The sequence below is a fragment of the Rhinopithecus bieti genome, unplaced genomic scaffold (genome assembly GCF_001698545.2).
Source record: "Rhinopithecus bieti isolate Rb0 unplaced genomic scaffold, ASM169854v2 scaffold_23667, whole genome shotgun sequence".
In the NCBI taxonomy this organism is placed as follows: Eukaryota; Metazoa; Chordata; class Mammalia; order Primates; family Cercopithecidae; genus Rhinopithecus; species Rhinopithecus bieti.
This window is the reverse complement of record NW_016810892.1, coordinates 201106-220097: the sequence shown is the minus strand read 5'-3', so window position 1 is coordinate 220097 and position 18992 is coordinate 201106.

Sequence of the window (18992 nt, the reverse complement as noted above, 5' to 3'; positions counted from 1 at the left end):
CCGCATGGCGTAAGATAATTATTCGTGCCCCCAGGTTGGGCGACAAACCAAGACCCGGTCCCAAAAAAAAAAAGAAAAGAAAAGAAAAGAAAATTCAGGGAGTATTTTACAACTTAGGGATTCACCACAAGTATAGTGTTAAGAGGACTGCCACTGGGTTCTGGAGAACAGTACTCTGTTACTCCCTAAACACATTTTCACTGCCATAATAGAATGAAATAAGAAGGAAACCCTCTGGAAGAATTACAATTATTAACTACATTTTTGTTCTACTATTGTTGTAAATTAGTATCACTACTGGAAGCTTTATTACATGTTAATTTATCTGTATTGCATTAAATAACAGGCATTCTGAAATGCTGCAGAATAGTTAAACAGCCTTGTATATATGCCTTGGAGGCTCCTGTCACTCTGCTTAGGAAGATTACTGACTCAAATCTTCAAATACATTATTTAGCATGAAAGCAGAACTATAAGTATTAGAGAAAAAATTGTTTATAATCATATTATAAACAGTTCCATGGCTTGTGCTTCCTTTTATGACATTATCTTTGATTCTAAAAGCACTGACGTCCTCAAAGCTATAACTAAAGAAAGTGACTTATGAAGATACACTTTTAGATATTCACAGTGAAAGAACAATAGCCATAATAGGAAGGTCTTATTCTGCTGTCCAGTCATCTCCCATCTCACATGCTGTTTCCATGGCTTCAAAGAAGTTTCCAATATTTTGAGAGTATATAATTTCAACTTTGAGACACAATGTGATGAAAACTGTATAAAAACTTCTAAAAGGTCACTGCTAGGTTTTACTTTAGGGTACCATCCAATCCTTTTCACCCCAGTACACACAGATGTATGAAAAATGTGTTTACTTATGCTCCTGATACTTTAGAATAAGTTAGCTGAGGAATTTACAACCCAAAAGTGGTAGATCCTCAGGGATCCAAGCCCAGGTGATTGCCTCCTTTTAGAATGCATCTAATTTCAATGTGAGGGTAAATTAATTATCTTCCCCCTCCACGTTCCTCCTCCACTTGACGCAGGCCAATTTGTACTGGAAGGTGAAAGTGGCAAAGCAGAATGGGTGATCAATAGCATGTTATATTGGGCTACGGGAAATCTGATCCCCGCGGGACTCAGATAGTCAAAGAGGGCAAGAAGTTAATGGGGGCAAGATAGCAAATCTACACTATAATTTAACTTGCAAGTTAAAAAACTGACTATTTTGCCAAGAAGTCTTTTATTCCATTTTCTTCAATAGCAGAAATCCATGATTATCAGTCTTTCATCTAATTTGAATTAAATACACATACAGAACAGAAAACTAAAACTCAAGAGGGATTTTATTTTAATTTGACAAATATTTTAGTGGATTTAATAAAATAAATTATTGTTCCAGAAATGTTGTGGCTTTGAATGATAAGAATCAAATGTCACTTTATTTTAAAATGATCACATAAAACCTATGTCTAGAAATTAGATCAAGATAGACTAAATCAACATTCATTCAAATATTTGGAGTATAACTACATGTACTGATAACTATTCTTAAGGCCAGGGATATAAAGATACAAGATAAAAGATGTATCGAAGGCCTCGATGAACTTACTGTTGAGAGAGGAAGATGAATCAAAAAGATTACAAATAGTATGCAATGTGTATCTCTAAATCAGGAATACTTATAATATCTACTTCATTGTAAAAATTAAATGAGATAACTCATAAAAGTTATTTAGCCAAATACCTGGTACAAAGTAATTTGAATAAATATCAGCCTCAGATGGTGATCACAACTGTGATGATGACGATGATGATGATATGGTGATGCCACCAGCCCAAGAATTTATAGGAACACTGAGGACAGAGACTGGAGATTGAGAAAGAATTTGTAAAAGATTAAGTGGTATAAACATAAGTTAAATTTTTAAAGATGAATAAGAGAGATAATTCAACAAGATAAGGAGTTGAGGGGAGTGATATAAATGACCTAGACAGATAAAACAGATAAAAGTTTTGAAGGCATCCCCCTTCCTCTGAGAAGTTTAGAATCCCTTCTGCACCTTGGAGCAGCTCTGCACTAGACACCTAGTAACCGAATCCTCTCTGGAGCTGATACTGGGGGAAGTGCCCAGACACCTTGAGGAACCCTTGTATCTGGACATGAAATCCAATTTACATGTGTCCCCTTTTACATTCTTGTAAGAATCCTTTACATGATGTATTCAATAATATCAAGTGAATCAATAAACGCTTTATTTGGTCTTTCCTATTTACATGAGAACCATTCATCCTGTTATTTGAGTGTATAAATCTGTCTTTATTTAAGTAAATGTCATGTAATGTCTTCAAATCTTAACTGTAGTATACATTGCTTTATTCTACTATTTTTGAACATATATACATCAATATATTCTTAAATAAATTTATGTTCATTTATTCAGCCATACTTTACATATGCCAATAACACACTAGATACAATGCTCCACATATTTGTAAAAGTATAACACACAGTAGAGAAATAAGTTATTTTTCCCCTCTAGTTTGAAAACACTTAATCATCTAGATCTATACTAAATGCTAAAAGAGACTCTTAAATCAGGAAAAAAAAAATATATAGGAAAGTCTTATCAAATCAAATAAGCATTTTATAAAACTACTATGAAACAGTGAAAAGCATATCCCAGACCATATACTCCAGAATATACTCTATTATGCATAATAATTTAGAAGGGTGTTCAGAAAGTAATATGGAAAGTCAAGGCTCAACTGATAGTGTTGGAATATTGGTTTGGAACTTGGAAATACGTGAAATTAATCTTCATCCTATAAATACCCTAAAAAATAAATTCAAGATACATCTGAGTGTGCAGGATATTTTCTTTTCTCCCTCCAATTTTTCTCCATCCTTAGTTACCCAGCTTTGAACTTTAAGAGCTTAACAGCCCTTATGAATGCGGCTACCTGCCCTTTTAGCTTCCAGTTGGGTTTGACCAACAGAAGACTCCAGCAGAAGACCACAGAGTAGAAAGAGATCAGCAGCAAGGATTGATTCCCATGGCTCTCTCTGCCATGTCACCGCAGGTTAGTTAAGCTCCTATTTTAAAGGGATGGTCCCTGTCAGGTGACCTGATCTTCAACTTACAGTAACTTCTCTCTCTCCTGATTCTCTCAGGTTTGGGGCTGGTAACAGGACCCCATTAGTACCAGCTCTGGAGCACTGCACCATCTCTTATTCATTTCTTTTTCTCTACCCCACACCATTGTCTGTCATCGCCTATAAAATACTCTCCATTTACACTATTTGAAGTGCTATTTGCTGCCAGAACCTTGACTTATACAGCAATATATAGGAGCTTGAGACAGAGAGTACCCCTAGGTGGAAAAGGTCTATAATTTTATATAAAACTTGCATACAGTGTTATTTTTGCTCTTGAACAGGCCTATAGTTAATGCAATAAGATTAGACATTGAAATATTTATGTGTAACCCATACACTTAAAAGTTCCATTAAATTTCGTACTTATACAATACACAACATAGGGTACAATCAATGTCTCCAGGGTTACTAAAGAAAACTTTGATATTCATCATTTTTTATTTACATGATGAGAAACATGTGATGCCAGTGGAGAACTGATTCATCTATGGGTCAGATATGAAAAAAGCTCAAAATTCTCCAAGTCAAGTTCTTCCTTTCCATGTGACCTCACATGTCCTTAAGTTATTTATACTTAAGAATGTCTTCATGACTAAATAGAATCAGTAATGACTTCTCTCTCTTTACATAACAGATCAAAGTCATACGGGAGCAAGAGTTTATCTGGATACACTCAACTCTTTCGGGCAAATGGAAAAATATTTGTGAAACTTCCATTTGTGAAGGTCCAGAGGTCCTAAGATACTTTACATTTTCAGAAAATTAAAGCAGCTGAGAAGCAGAGAAGGAGGGATACATCTAGAAAGACAGACAGTGGCTAAATCATGCAGGGCTTTATAGATCATGTTAGAGATTTTCTATTGTATTCTTAGAGTCACAGAACTACTTCAAAGGAACAAGACAGACCTCAGTTTTAAAAGCTAATTCTGCTACCAGATACCAGGAAAAATTACAAAGCTGTAGTAGTTAAAATACCATGGTATTGTTGCAGGAATAAATGAGTAGCTCAATAAAACAAAAGAGAATCGAGAATCACTCCTAAAATTATGGAAATACAGAATATGCTAAAAGTAGAATTTCAAATTACAGAGTACATGGCAAGCTATTAAATAAAGTGTGTTAGGACCATTGACCTTACAGTTGGAAAAAGTTAAGTCACAATCTTACTCTGTGCATTGATTGTGTAACTGCTATGAAAGATAAACCCTAAAATCTCAGTGGCTTAAAGCTATTGAAAGAAGTTTCTCTCTTGTTCACACAGAGTCAAAAATGGATATTCCTAATTGGTGTATGACTCTAAGCAGTAATTCTGGGATTTAAACTCTTTCAAATTTTACTCTATCATCTTTAACACCTGGCCTCCAAGTTCATTTGGGAAGAGGGTAGACATAGAGGATCTCTCTTGGAAGATTTTTATGAGCCAAGACTGGAAGTGGTATACATTACTTCTATTATCATTTTATGCTACAGTTTAGTCACAGGGCCTCATCCAAATGCACAGAAGACTGGGAAATAAAATCTAACTATGTATATACAAAGAAAATGAGATAGATGTGATTACCTGGATCTCAGCCATACCCTATGTCATATACAAATTTAAGTTAAATTCCATGTGTATTAAAACCTAAAGTTAAATAAAAAACTATGAAAATACAAAAAAAAAATTAAGAATGTTTTTATAATCTTGATCTGAAAAAGTCCTTCTTAGGCAAGAGATATAAAAGAAATAATACAGAAACAAGGAAAAAACTGACAGATTTGACTACATCAAAATTTAAAATTTATCTACCACAAAAGACAAATTTAGAAAATAAACCTTTCTCAAAGGACATATTTGCAAAACATATAGCAGAAAAAGTTATAATAGCCAAACTGAATAAAGATGTTCTAAAATTATTTTAAAATAATTTAATACAAAACCAACAAGGAAAATTAAGGAAATTCACTGGGCCAAAATACGTGTGAAAAGATGTTCAAATTCAAATTTACCATTTTAGGAAAAACAACAAAAACATTTGAAGACTATCTATCACTTTTTCCCATCAAATAGGCAAAGAAATCCATGACTAATGATGAAATAAACCCAACTAAATTTTGATGGAAGTGTAAGCTGGTACAGAGTTTTTGGAAGGGAAATTCAGGAATACACATCAATATTTTAATTGTTCTAGCAATTCCACTTCCAAGATCTATTCTACGGAAACACAAATGTGCACAAAGGTATTGTTTAGATAAATGTGAAAGGGTGATGGAGAGAGTGAGTGAAGATAGGGAAGGAAAAAAGAGGGAAGGGAAAGAAAACTAGAGGAATAAATTAGGAGATAATTATGGATATGGAGGTTCATTGCAGAATTATTTGTAATATAGAAAAATAGTTGTCTTATTTCATTCAAGCTGCTATAACAAAATACCATAAATGATATAGTTTATAAACAGCATAAATTTATTTCTCACAGTATGGAAAGCTAATTCCAGGATCAAGGCACCCGCAGATTCACTATCTGGTGAGGGCCCCCTTCCTGGTTCATAGATAGCCTTCTTTTCGCTGTGTCCTCAAATGACAGAAGGGGCAAATGACTCCCTTGGGCCTCTTTGATAAGACCACTAATCCCATTCAGCAGGGCTCCACCTTCATGATCTGATCTCCTCCCAAAGGTCCCACTTCCTAATACTATCACCCTGGGGGTTAAGATTTTAACATAAAAATTACAGAGGGGGTGATTTTCAGTCCATAGCAATTGTAAACACCCTATATATGGCAATGGTTAAATAAATTATGATATATTTATACTATGCTGATAGGTAGTTCTTAAAATGTATAGAGTAGACTGAAATGCACTAACAGGAAAGGGTTGATAAGGCATATTGAATGATGCAAGTTACATAACAATGAAACTAATTACATACACACATGCATGCACACACAGATATGTAAATGAGTAAATTCAGGAGAAGCTCTCAGAGAATTGACACTAAACGTGGATAGAGGCATGAATAGAGGCTGGGGATAGGGAGGACAACAACATAAAGTGGATATTTCCTCTTTACATTACATATGTCTGTATTGTTTCAGTTTGTTAAAGTGTGTGGATTTCTTTTAGAACTAAAATTAAAATTTACTCTAATTAAAAAAATTATCATATGAATTAATGCCTCTAAATTTTGCTCCAGCCTTTTCCATGTTCTGTGGTAGGTAAATTCCTATTCATCTTTCAGGGCTCAATTCATTTATCACAATATTTCTTGATGTTTAAGTCATAGCTGCTCCAAAATTCAAATGTGAATATTAAGCTTCCTTAAATATGGGGCACCTGGACACCTGGAAACCTCCCACCCATTCTACAAATGCCCAGTACCAGCATCTCACCTCTGCTTCTATACTACTGTGACATCACAGCACCTAACATTGTATTGCAGTCATTCCTTAGACCCATCAATGAACTTATTTATCTAGTCGTCTTAATAAAGAGAAATTTTCCTTCAGAAATGCAACTAAGAATAAAATGCAACTAAGAGAAGTCATCTCTGGCTTTCACCCTCTCTTTACCCAATAAGTGCCCTGGGAATGTGAGCCATTTCCAGAATTCATAGGCACCTTGTGACATGTAAGGTTATTTTAAAATTTGTTTTCTCCTGTTAAGAAAAGATTTTCTTCCTAAAATTAGATTATGAATCTACTTCTAAAACCACTAATCAAACATAAGTTAAAGCTGCTTAAATAAGGGAGAGAAAATGTTAGAGCTCTAAAATCGCTAGAAATAGGTCACCCAGAGCTTCAATAAAACTTCAGAAAAGGTTTCAGTAAAAAAAAGGTATTCTCATTAAGAAGCTGTAAAGTAATCCTGCTATCAAACAGTGGAAAAGATCACATGTGCAAAAGCAGCAAAATATAGTCCATAAAGTCATTTAATGAAGCAGAAATTTGTATCTATGCCATATCTAATGCATTTCTTGAAAAAGCTCGGCATATTCACTAATTATGAGTCATATATTATACACAGTTATTATGGGTATTATTCAGCAACAGAAGATTTAAAGTTGGTTGTCTTCTCTACCATAGTTAGCAAAGAAATATTGGTACATATATGATCTGCTTAAATAGGTTAGAAAATAGGAGGGAATTTATTAACTAGCCTTTTAATTATGCAAACAGAGCTTCCATAATTTTAAACTGAATTCCATGACACCCACAGATTTCCCTATAATCTAGCTGTAAATAGTAATTACAGTCTTCATAGTAGAAAATACTATATTTCAGGTTGCAAAACAGTCTCTATTATTATCTCCTATATTAAGTCATTTGATGATGGTCTAAAACTTTCCTAGTGGGGAGATTTTATATTCGTTGGTAGTCATATCTTACTTCACTTTCATAAAACTGTAAGAAAATTTGTCAGCCATTTTAAAATTAAAGGACAATGGAGAAGGAAATTTGCTGCTGAACTTTAAAACATTATATTTAGCAGGTCCTCCGTGGGTTGCATAATCAGTTCAAGACTATGGATTAACAATCAAAGGGAGCTCAGACACTGACCTACCTTAGAGAAACCCTACACATACAACCAAAAATTCATCCTCCCCAGAGAACTAAAAGCCTTCAGGGTAACCTGCTAGCTAAGCAGCACATGTCCCAGTATTATAGTGCAACGGACCAGGAAAAAAAAATCATCCCGAAAGGCACCACAGTAAGGGTGAGAAAAACAGTAAGAGTCCTACATAATCCAGCATTAGTTTTCAGACCTAGGCAATAGGGCTTCAAGGCAATAATCATTTAACTATGGATTATGCAAATTCAAATCTACACCTACTCAGGATGTTGAACACCCAAGTTGCCAAAATTAATTGAGCCTCATCAGAAGTGGGAAAATTTCACTATCTTGAGCTTCACACCTGAATATTTCACAATCACTTCTACTTTGCATGGGTGCAAAACTTCACTTCCCATATTGTCACCAAAATCTACTCCCCCCTCCTGTGTTTCCTGTCTCAATGAACAGATCCTTCATCTAGCCAATTGATTGCACAAGCCAGAAAACTAAGCATGGCCCTTGATAGTTCTCATCTTGCACATCCAATCACCAAGTTCCTTTTCAAATTTCCTCATTCATTCATCTTTCTTCATTCCTACTACCCCCACCATAGTTTAGACCACCAAAATTACTTCACTGGATCTAAAGGTGGATCTAGAATAAAACTCATGAGTCTTAAGGCCCCTTCTAGAGCTTTACATCTAATTTTGCATTCAAAACTCTGTATTTTTTTAAAGGACCCCAAAATATGTAACCTATGAAACATACAAAATCTGTAGCCTTTGCTGTCTAAATTATTGCAATGGTCCCTATCTCCCAGCTTCCAATCTTGTCTGATTTTTATCTCTGTTCTGTACTGTAGATTAAGCACTCCATCTAAAACACAAATATGACCATATTCTTCTCTTGCTTAAAAATTTCTAATAGGCCGAGCGCTGTGGCTCAAGCCTGTAATCCCAGCACTTTGGGAGGCCGAGACGGGCGGATCACGAGGTCAGGAGATCGAGACCATCCTGGCTAACACGGTGAAACCCTGTATCTACAAAAAAAAAAAAAAAAAAAAAAAAAAAAAAACCTAGCCAGGTGAGGTGGCGGGCACCTGTAGTCCCAGCTACTCGGGAGGCTGAGGCAGGAGAATGGCGGAACCCGGGAGGAGGAGCTTGCAGTGAGCTGAGATCCGGCCACTGCACTCCAGCCTGGGCGACAGAGTGAGACTCCGTCTCAAAAAAAGAAAAAAAAGAAAAAGAAAACGAAAATTTCTAATAGCGCCATGTTTCTCCTAGGATTTAGTCTCAACTCTTTATTATTGTTTACTTTTCATGTAGTCAACACACACTTTGTGATCTACACACAACTTGAAACCACCACTGCAAAATTATAACTGACACAGTGAAACAGATCTGACCTAACCAATTCCATCTTGCCTCTAACCTCCAAGCTGTCCTGGGTGTAGGCTGAACTAACTTTAGGAGGAACTTAGTTTATACTTTATAGTATAAAACAAAGATGATAATTGCCCTTTCCTAAAACAAACCTCCATCTTGCCTGGGGATTAGACTGTCTTTGCAGGACTAGCAAATTCTCTACAAGATTAGAAATTATGGTGTAGCAGTCATGCAGCTGGAAGCTACAAGATTTTTACCCTCCCTAAACTGCTCCTAAGATAAGTGCGTGAGACATTTTGCAGACCCGCACTTAAGGGATCAGCTGGTGCCACCCAGATCCATGGACTGGCTCATCCCATCTTAGGAACTGACTCCACACAGAAAGACAGCTTCGACTCCCTGTGATTTCATCTCTGACCTGACCAATCAGCACTCCTGGCACTCCAGCCCTCACTGGGACTTCCTGCCCACCAAGTTGTCCTTAAAAACTGATCCGTCCGGACCAGGTGGCTCAGGCTTGTAATGCTAGTACTGTGGGAGGCAGAGGCGGGCGGATTGCCTGAGCTCAGGAGTTCGAGGCCAGCCTGGGCAATATGGTGAAACCCCGTCTCTACTAAAACACAAAAAATTAGCCGGGTGTGGCAGCGTGCCCCTGTAGTCCCACCTACTCGGGAGGATGAGGCAGGAGAATTGCTTGAACCCAGGAGGCAGAGGTTGCAGTGAGCCGAGATTGCATCACTGCACTCCAGTGTGTGCAACAGAGCAAGACTCCATCTCCCCCTCACCCCTGCAAAAAACACTCTGATCCCCGAACGTTTAGGAGACTAATTAGTAATAATAAAACTCTGGTCTCCTGCACAGCCAGTTCTGTGTGAATTACTCTTTATTGTATTTCCCCTGTCTTGATAACGTGTCTCTGTCTAGGCAGCAGGTAAGGTGAACCCATTTGGGCAGTTACAAATTTAGCCAGCTACTCTACAGACCCTACATATTCTTTGGACAAACAAATTTGTGTCCCCTGCCTTCCCCAATACTTCCCATTCTCTTTGCTTCAGAGACTAGAAGCCATGTGGTGATTCCTATTAAATCGGCAGCCATACCACCACCATGTTGTCACTGAGTAGGCATTTCACAAATATTTATTGAAGGAATAAGTGAATGAATAATGAATGCACTCTACATCACTGGTCCAAATCCAGGAATAGTGATCAGCAGCCCACAAGGGATCGATCTAGCAAGAAAAGGAACTGATTGATTCCTGGGAGTACATTGCAGTTGATTTCCCATATTTATGAGTAATTATACTGGAAAGAATTTTAATAAATCATATATCAGAGAGAACTGTCATTAAGTCTCACTCTAAGTTTCTCTCTTCCTTAGAAATATGCATGTCTTCCCAATATCCTATTGCTTTGAATATAATACCTGATATGCCAGATGTTTCCAAGCTGACATTGCCCTATCTATCAAACAAAGAGTATCTAATTCAGGGCCTAAATATAGGCGATTGCTTCTCTTTCTCCAACACACTATTTTCGGGTAAGTATTTTTCTACTTATCCTGTTTCACCATGTAATCTGGCAAACTTTGGAGTTTTTTTCTGTTCCTGTTTCCCCATTGTGGTTAATTTTATGTGTCAATTTGACTGTGACATGGGGTGCCCAGAATAAACATTACTTCTGGGTGTGCCTGTAAGGGTGTTTCCAGACAAGATTAGCATTTGAATTGGTGGACTCTGTAAGGCTTGCCCTCAATCATCCAATCTACTGAGGGCCAAACAGAATAAAAAGGTAGAAGAGGGTGGAATTCAGTCTCTGCCTGACTGAGTCTTCTCCTGCCCTCAACTGAGACTTATACTACAAGCACTCTGATTCTCAGAACTACCTCCCCAGCTCTCCTGGGTCTTCCACTTGCAGACACCCAATTATGGGACTTCTCAGCCTCTATAATCACATGAGCCAGTTCTTTATGATAAATCATATATTGCGCGCGCGCACACACACACACACACACCCCGTATTGATTCTGTTTCTCCAGAAACTCCTGACTAATATACCTACCTCCTTCATATATATTCTCATCAGGTACCTAGGACAATATGTTTTTTCGAAATTATCCCAACAATTACTTTCTATGTATTAATACTTACTTACTTAGATTTTATTTCATACTGAAATAAGCCTTCCAATAATTACAAAACAACACAAACTTTTTTATACTCATTCATTTAAGAAATAGTCATTGAATATTTACTTTATGTACTGAACAGTATACTACAGGGTACATAAGATAATTTATATTGTACATTTATATTATCCTACATGCTTTTTTAAATCTAGGGACATAATAAAATAATTTTATATCACTCAATAAATGCTGTAGATCTTTTTATATGGTTCTTGCATATTTCCTTGTTAAATGTTCTAAATATACATAGATGACAGATAGACTTTCAGATAGATACTTGAATACTAGGATTTACTTAAATTTGAATATTTTTTTCATATACATGTTATTGAGATTTCACATATCTATACACACATTAAATTGACAGTTAAAATACAGTTTTTGATCACTGAATTGTTCTAGTTTTTAAGAGTTCATAGGACAAGCCTTCCATCCGTAACTTTTTTGTCAATATTTTCTTAGCTCTTCTTGCTTTTTCCCTCTTCTAGGTGAATTTTAATAAGATTTCCTCAAGTTCCAGATAATCACATAAGGGTTTTGTGCAGAATTGCATCAAGCCCATAAGTTGATTTGTGAAGAACTGACATCTTGACCTTATAGAGTAATCCATGATGATTATATTAATAATGATGATCTGGGACAATCTGCTGTTGTCTATGCTTATTCTTAGTTTATAGAAATATCCAGATATTACAAAATATTAACATGAGTAATCTATCCATTTGATCATTGCTCAGTCAAAAACAAAGAAAACAATTGTACTTTGTCAAAATTATTAATTATTAATTTCATATTCCTACCTCAAAAAACCATACCAGATATGCAATGGTGTCAAAATTTAATATAGTTCACTAGCTGGACAAAGCCATATTTATACAAAATTCAACAGAAACAATAACTTTCTGCTTTGCATTCTTTTCACGGAAGAGTGACTATCTTTTAGTACTCCACTCCCTAACCTAATAAAGGCCATCTACTTCCTCAATATCAGAATATAAAATATTTAAAGTTATGGATACAATAGTGTTTCAACTCAGATAAATTATGAAAGAAGAGCTTTGGACACAGAGAGGGGAACAACACACACGGGGGGCCTGTCCAGGGATGGGGGTCAAGGGGAGGGAGAGCATTAGTACAAATACCGAATGCATACGGGGCTTAAAACCTAGATGATAGCCGGGCGTGGTGGCTCACGCCTGTAATCCCAGCACTTTGGGAGGCCGAGGCAGGTGGATCACCTGAGGTCAGAAGTTCAAGACCAGCCTGATTAACATGGTGAAACGCCGTTTCTACTAAATATAGAAAAATTAGCTGGATGTGGTGGCAGGCGCCTGTAATCCCATCTACTCGGGAGGCTGAGGCGGGAGAATCGCTTGAACCCGGGAGGCAGAGGTTGCAGTGAGCTGAGATCACACCATTGCATTCCAGCCTGGGCAACAAGAGTGAAACTTCATCTCAAAAAAACAAAAACAAAAAACCTAGATGATGGGTTGATAGGTGCAGCAAACAACCATGGCTCATGTATACCTATGTAACAAACCTGCATGTTCTGCACATAGATCCCGGAACTTAAAATAAAATAAAACAAAATTACAAAAGAATAAGCCATCCAGTGAGATTAAGCAAAACCAGATAGCAATACAAATTGCACTGCTGTAGTAGCTTCATGATTTTGAATCTATGCAAAGTGAGAAAGTGTAACATATTGGTTGGTAAGTACCTTCACAGCAGAGATCTTCTCTTTATTTACATCTAGCACATGGCCAGCAATCAGAACTGGGAAAATTTTCAAAATAGGCTAACTATAATTTTTAGGTCCTAAGTGGTATTTTTCTGAATATTCAGAGTGAAAATATTGTAGTCCATAGCTTAACTTTTGATCAGTATACATATTCTACCCTAAGAATCTCTTTACGGTCAGAATCTGTATCTTACTTATCTTTTTACCATCAACATTTAACACTGACCAAGCTTGCACATATTAAATTAAAATAGTGAGAACAATGGCATCATCTCTGGGAATGAAATAAGTAAATGTGTATGTGTGTGTGTGTGTGTGTGTGTGTGTCTGTGTATCTGTGTGTTTTATTGTATCCCAATATAGAGATACATATGACCAGTGTGATTTCATGCTTTGAAAAGTGTGAAAATAATTGGCTTGGAATTAACAAAGTTACTGACATTTTAAAAGGCCATGTGCTAGAGAAAAAGCACAGAATTTTTTACTAAGTTGTACAATAAGCCCTTAACAATTATATCTACGCATATCATCACATAGCTGTAGAAGCCAGAAGTTCTTTAAAACTAGTTGAGCAGCACTAGTTGGCCTTTCCTATCTTCTTTAGAAGTGTGCCTTTATTAGTGTGCCCTTCAAAAACTGCAAACTGTACAGAGACAGGAAAACAGTGCTCTCCCAAGGAGTTAGAAAGAAAAGTAAATCATGGATGAGTCTAGCCTCTGACACACTCACATAGGCCTTGTCTCTTGGTAACCTCTTCATTTTTTGCAGTCAACTCTGGAAAGCAGACAAAGAAAAAGACATTTGTAATTTTGACCTACACTTAAAAAGAAATAAATTTAACAAACAGAAAGATGCTACAGTTTAGAGAAACATAAAAATGTTAGCTTTGCAATCACCATAGCAGAGGCACATGAGATGGCAGAAATGCCAATCTTGTCCATGAGAAACACGTGTGCAAGCCCTTGCTGCAAGCCACCATCTGTACGTTCCTTACTGCAACCTTTTCATGCTAAACCAATGATTTGTGTTTGTAACAGTGTTTGGTGTGGAAAGTAAAACAGCAGGACAAAAGAAACATGAAGAATGCCTGTTCCACGATGGAGCACCTCTACAACTTTAGTCATGGTTATATGTTAGCTAGCCATGTACAAGCTTTTCACAAAACAAATTATGCCAACAGACACTGAAGTAGCCATGCTCTTCTATACAGTCTAGAATCATTCTTGTGTTTTCGCAAAGCCCATCAAACCCTGCTGTAAAATGCAGGAAGCCTCTTTTCTGGGAAGCCTCCTTTCTTCATTCATATCTCTGACTATCAAATGGAACAGATGTCACTGTTGATTAAATGCAGGTATTGAGAGTGATCCTAGGATAGAACCTTCTAGTCCATGGCATGGCAGAGAACAGTGGGAAGAACTTTGAAAAGTAAGAATGACCTGCATCTCTCTGAATAAACTGTTTGATATATCTGCATTAACTTCTTTGTTTTCATCAAGGGTGTTTCATAATGTTTTTGTCCTAATCTCCTTAAGAAACAAGAGTGCTAAAATACTATTTAAGAAATTCATTCTATGTCTTAAATATGCTTAATAAAGTGGGGAGAGGGAGTTATGTTCAGGAAATGTGACAATGTGCAAAAAGACAGTCATAAAGAGCACAGATATATAGAAAAAGAGTCACATCTTCCTCAGGCCATAGTCTCATTTTTTTCCATAAAGCAAAGAGGACATAGGTGAATGAAAATATGGAGAAAAATGCAGTAGCTAGACTCCTATCGCCTATCCAAGAGGATTGTAGCTCTAAATGTGAAAATAAAAACAACAAAGCTTCTGAAAGACTGTGCAAGTGAGTATCTTCTAAATGACTTTGAGGTTAAGAAATATTTCCCAGAGAACAAAAAGCACTAATCAAAGGAGAAATTAATAAATTAGACTACATTAAAATTAAGAAGTTCCTTTCATTAGAAAAACACTTAAGACAGTGAAAAGGCAAGCCACAGTATTTCCAACACATATAATCAACAAAGGACTAATATAGAATAAAGTACTTCAAACTACCAATAAGAAAAATCCACAACTTATTTGGAAAAAGTGGCAAGAGACTAAACAAGGATTTTACAAAACAGGATATCCAAATTTCCAACAAATATATTAAAAGGGTTTGTTAAACTGGCTGGGCACAGTACTTCACATCTGTAATCCCAGCACTTTGGGAGGCCAAGGAGAGTTAATCACTAGAGGCCAGGAGTTCAAGACCAGCTTGGCCAAAATGGCAAAATCCTGTCTCTACTAAAAATACAAAAATTAACCAGGCATGGTTGCTCACACCTGTAATCCCAGCTATTCAGGAGGCTGAGGCAGGAGAATTGCTTAAACCCGGGAGGTGGAGGTTGCCATGAGCTGAGATTACGCTACTGCACTCCAGCCTTGGTGACAAAGCAAGGCTCCATCTCAAAAAAAAAAAAAAACAAGTGGTGTGATTAAACCTCAATAGTAGCCGAGGAAAGATAAAGACACACCTCTGCAAACCCATCAGAATTCAAATAACTGGAAATACCAAGATTTGGTTAGCTTTAGGAACAACAAGCAGTCACACACTATTGACAGAATGGAAAATTATTTGGGATATCTGCTTCGTATTGTCTCCTCAAGTTAAAAATACCACATCTAGTGACCCAGCAACTTCATACCTACATATAGACTAAACATGTATACATATTAACCAAAAGATGTGGTCAAGAATATTCATAGAAACATTATTAGTAATAGGCAAAAACTGGAAACAATTCAAACATCCACCAACTGTAAAATAAATAAATTGTGGTACATTCATGTAATGAAACACACTACTGCCATTAATATGAACAAACTACACCCACGTGCAATAACATCAATGAAGCTCACAAACATAATTTCGCAAAAGAAGCCAGGCACAAGGGAATATATTTCATATAACGCTATTTACATAAAGCTTTAAAAAGTAGGCAAAACTGATCTATAGTGTTAGAAACCAAAACAGTGCTTACTTCTGGGGAGAAAGGAGGGTTCTGTGATTAGGAGGGGACACAAATTGCTTCCAGGGTGCTGTCCCCATGTTCTATTTCTTGAGTAAGAAAGTGATTTCACAAGTGAGTTAATTTTGAGATAGTTAATTCAGTTGAACACTTTTTTCTGCACTTTTCTGTGTGTGTTACACTTCAGTGAAGAGGTTTTCTCTTTTTTTAAGCAGCCAGATATAGTCTTTCTTTGGAGAATTAAAAACAAAACAAAAACAAACAAACAAAATTGCCCCTAGTGTACTCAATTTCTATCAAATGCCAAGCCCTTTATCAAAATAAGCTAATCTTTTTTAAAAAGATTAAGTCCATGTGATTGTCCTTTTAAAATTACGATTGACCCAGTTATTAAGATGAGTAAAGTAAGAAATTGAGTGATGTGTCCAAAATTTAAACGTTAATAAATTCCAGGCCTAGGGTACAAGTACCAGGTCCTATTATTACAAGCTCAGTACCATTTCTGTCATTATACAAGTGCTTTGAAGTTTAAAGCATAGTTTTGCTTCACATCTTCAATCCACCAAGAAATTGTGTGTAATAGGATAGATATGCTAGCCTCATTGTGCTGCCAGGAAATTATATGTGCTAGAAGGCGTCTGTTGCTGAAATCATCCCTCCTGAAAAGCCTCGGGGCATCTACTGTGCCTACAGGCCCCTTCTGAGGGCAACCATGTTCAAAGCACTCTGGGCTTTGCATAACATGACCCTGTGACCCGGCCTCTGCCATATTACAGTGGTTAAAGGAATGGGATTTGAAGTTAAACAGAGCTGAGTTTGAGTCCCAGCTCTGTCAGTATTTAGCTTCTCTGAGTCTTTGTTTCCGTATCTGTAAAACAGGGATAAGAATAATACCTGCTTCCCAGTACTGAGATGAGCAGTAATCTGGTTCTTGACATTGAGTTAAATGACAAATAACGTTCTTGGTAGAGTTTTTGGTTTCTATCATTGTTCTAATGCTCATAGACAACAGTGGCCTCTGAGGTAAGCCTGACATGAGATTGCAGTAGCACTCTCTCCTACATGAAGACCCATCAGTGCAACCACACATTCTCTATGGCAGAGGTGACTGTGAGATGTGGAGAGAGCTGAAAGTCAGTGGGAGTATAAATTGAAAATCCACATTAAGGAGGATGAGTCCCTAAAGTGATAGGAGCCAGTAGGCAGAGGCCAAGGTCAATAGAGGACACTTTGCTGGCAGCATGAACAAGAAACTGAGAGAGACTTAGGTAACAGGCAAGATGCAAAAGCATAATACAAGTACAAATACATAAATAATTAATGTGGATTAATTATTTATGTTTTGTTTATGCTAGAAAAACTCAAGAAAAATAGAAATAAACAGTTTTATACATAAGGAAAACACCAGAATATCTAGAAGCCATTACTACCACATAAGGTAATGCTTGACTCTTAGGGGCTAAAGTTTTGAATAGATATTTCCTTAGGTTCTTATTTAAATTAATATTTAAACTATTTGAGTTCCTTTGGCTTTCTTCCTCATCAAATAGAAGCTGAGGACATCTAGTAGGTAGATATCCAGAAAAAGATGGTCTGCAAGTTTGTTTGAATAACTGGAGGTTCAATGTATATGGTGTCACTATTTTCAAAGTGAAAGTTATAAATTCCTTTCTAGGTGTTTTCTTAGAAGTATTTTACCATTATGAACACTATTTGACTACTAATAACTTGAAGGTCACATGAAAAAAATTATATCTGCTGTGATTCAAAAAGAAATAGCAACTAGGTTGTGAACAAGAGCCGCGTTCGTCTTGCCGCATTTAGAATAATGCAGCAGTGCCTATAACAAGTCAACAGTGGACAGGCTTGGTTCCGCTGGATTTAGATTAACCTTTACAAGCAATACAGCATTAGATTATGAAAATAAATTGAAAATGGCATCTCCTTAGACTCACTTTGTACTCTGCATTTTCTTAAGCTTTTATGTGACTGTCAAATATTAGTTCAGGGCTCCATTCATATTTATAGCATTTTATCTTTTTTTTTTTTTCCTGAAAAGATAAGCACCAGTCTTCAGAAAAATATTCTGACTACTGGATACAAAAAACAACTCTTTCTTGAATGGTTAATGTTTCAAATATGAGCACAGATACCAGATGGCAAAAGGGGGAAAAAAGAATTCAAGTTGTTTCATTGTTCAATGATAAGGATTTTTCCATCTGCTGACTCAATACTAACTTGGTTTGCACTCTCTTAGAGCCAATACAATTAAAATTCTATTTGAAGTGAAAAGTTTCAGAAAAAAAATTAGAAACCTGAGAAACCTTTTTACAGGTTATACCCATCCCTTAAATAGCTACGCTTTTACATGTAATAGCTACGCTTTTATGTGTACAAATGTAAGTGCATGATAACGTTATGATAGAAAATACTTTTGAAAATTCTAAAGACACATGTATTTAAGTAATAATGAAGACTATTTTATGTGATTAAAATGTAAGTGAACATCTGCAAGAATTTAGAGTCATAGTGAAATAAAATGCATCTAAAGTAATAATATACTGGGGTAACGATCACAAAGGATGAAATGGAAGACTACTGGTAAGTGAACAATGTGGCAGCCATTGACAAAGGAAAAAGTTTAAATGGCTGATACACCGAGATCAAATGGCAAGTAATGAGGAGAATGGAATAGCAACGACTAGCAACCACATCTTAGAGGACAGCAGAAGGGCTTATACACTAAAGTAGGCCTAAAGAGGAGAAATAGCTATAAACAAATAGAATTCATGAGAACAAGACTCAAGTAAGAATCATGAACAGGAGAGTCCTAGGATCCCTCCAAGCAAGTTGATGCCTAATACAACATTTTCCCCACGATCCTTTCATAGAAAGAGTTCCTACTCAAAATAAAATATTCATAATATTAAGAAGGAATTTTCCAGGGTTACCTTCCTTTTTTTTTTTTTTTTTTTTT